Raw genomic sequence first — 2,500 nt, 5'->3', positions numbered from 1 at the left:
GGAAGTGCAGGCGAGGCGGCAGGAGTCTGAAAACGGCTATAAAATGCGTGGAGAGCCGCTGTCGCCCCGGAGGAACGGAGAAAAAGTGCTGAAAAAAGGCCTAAATCCTAACGGACCGAGGCGGAAGTGCAGGCGAGGCGGCAGGAGTCTGAAAACGGCTATAAAATGCGTGGAGAGCCGCTGTCGCCCCGGAGGAACGGAGAAAAAGTGCTGAAAAAAGGCCTAAATCCTAACGGACCGAGGCGGAAGTGCAGGCGAGGCGGCAGGAGTCTGAAAACGGCTATAAAATGCGTGGAGAGCCGCTGTCGCCCCGGAGGAACGGAGAAAAAGTGCTGAAAAAAGGCCTAAATCCTAACGGACCGAGGCGGAAAGTGCAGGCGAGCGGCAGGAGTCTGAAAGCGGCTATAAAACGCGTGGAGAGCCGCTCGGATGATTTTTCAAAGTGTCAAATGAATGGGAGTGAATGGGGCAGAGTACCCAATGTGTAAAAAAAGTGCTGAAAAAACGACAAAGTCCACACGAGCCTAGTCAGAAATGCAGTCCGAGGCGGCTGGAGCCCAAAGCGGCTATAAAACCCGTGGAGAGCCGCTCGGATGATTTTTCAAAGTGTCAAATGAATGGGAGTGAATGGGGCAGAGTACCCAATGTGTAAAAAAAGTGCTGAAAAAACGACAAAGTCCACACGAGCCTAGTCAGAAATGCAGTCCGAGGCGGCTGGAGCCCCAAAGCGGCTATAAAATGCGTGGAGAGCCGCTCGGATGATTTTTCAAAGTGTCAATGAATGGGAGTGAATGGGGCGGAGTACCCAATGCGCGAAAAAGTGCTGAAAAAACGACAAAGTCCACACGAGCCTAGTCAGAAATGAAGCCGAGGCGGCTGGAGCCCCAAAGCGGCTATAAAATGCGTGGAGAGCCGCTCGGATGATTTTTCTAAGTGTGAAAATGAATGGGAGTGAATGGGGCGGAGTACCCAATGCGCGAAAAAAGTGCTGAAAAAACGACAAAGTCCACACGAGCCTAGTCAGAAATGAAGGCCGAGGCGGCTGGAGCCCCAAAGCGGCTATAAAATGCGTGGAGAGCCGCTCGGATGATTTTTCTAAGTGTGAAATGAATGGGAGTGAATGGGGCGGAGTACCCAATGCGCGAAAAAAGTGCTGAAAAAACGACAAAGTCCACACGAGCCTAGGTCAGAAATGAAGGCCGAGGCGGCTGGAGCCCCAAAGCGGCTATAAAATGCGTGGAGAGCCGCTCGGATGATTTTTCTAAGTGTGAAATGAATGGGAGTGAATGGGGCGGGAGTACCCAATGCGCGAAAAAAGTGCTGAAAAAACGACAAAGTGTCAAATGAATGGGAGTGAATGGGCGGAGTACCCAATGCGTGAAAAAAGGTCTGGAAAAACGACAAAGTGTCAAATGAATGGGAGTCAATGGGCGGAGTACCCAATGCGCGAAAAAAGTGCTGAAAAAATGACAAAGTGTCAAATGAATGGGAGTCAATGAGTGTTTTGGTCGACCAGGAAAAAACGCGTTTACGGGAGAGGGTAAATCAGCCGAGAGGGGGGGGGGGGGTATACTTTACCCTCTCCCGTAAATGCCATTTTTCCTGGTTGACCAAAACACCTCCAGCACGATTTCGGAAACCCAGTTTTTAGAAACACTGACCTCCAGGGAAAGTACCGAGAATAAGCACACTTTTGAATCCGCTTTTGACGCACTGAAACACGGACGTGAGCTGGGGCTGTGCCGCTCTTGGAAAACCCTGGAGGTTATTTTCTAAAACGGGTTTCCGCGTCCCCGGGCGCCCGTGTTGGGCCGCGCAAGGCGGTCCGGGCTGCCCACCCCATCTGAGTGCACCGTTGGGCCGCGTGCATGGCAGGCATCCAAGGAAGGCTGATGAGCAGCGGTGATGATGATGATGAGACACCAGCTGCAAATTTGACAAAGTGTCACCTCTCAAGCATTTCCAAGCGTGACACAAACAAAAGGGAACGGGAACTTTGATATGAGTGACTTGTGCTTCTTTTTCTCCAAGTGTCACTCCACAGCTGGCACCCAGGCTGTGTGACGCAGGTGTCCGACGAGGAGCGCCCGCGATGGGCCGCGTCAGGCGGCCCGGGCCGCGCTATCACCTCCGGATGACAACATCCAAAGGAGCACGTTGGTGCTTGCTGGGAGTTTGCGCACGCGATAGGCGACGCCCTGGCGGCCCTGGCCGCGCCTCGCCAGCGGGTAATGACGACCGCGAGCGCCATGCTGCGCCGATGGAGCTGTCCGAGGAGCGAGAGCGCCCGCCCATGGGCGGCATCCGGCGGCCCCTGGCCGTGCTTCGTCTGCGGGTCGCTCTCCACCTCCGGGTGGCCAATCCGAGGTGTCCGCAAAGTGTGTGCGCTCGCCATGGGCGGCATCCGGCGGCCTCTGGCCGTGCTTCGTCTGCGGGTGCACACTCGGAGCGAGGCTCCTGCTCGCTCGGCGCGGTAGCTTTGTCCGCGCTCCACCTCCGG

This window comes from Dunckerocampus dactyliophorus, unplaced genomic scaffold, assembly GCF_027744805.1.
Source record: "Dunckerocampus dactyliophorus isolate RoL2022-P2 unplaced genomic scaffold, RoL_Ddac_1.1 HiC_scaffold_96, whole genome shotgun sequence".
Lineage (NCBI taxonomy): Eukaryota > Metazoa > Chordata > Actinopteri > Syngnathiformes > Syngnathidae > Dunckerocampus > Dunckerocampus dactyliophorus.
This window is presented reverse-complemented; position numbering follows the sequence as displayed.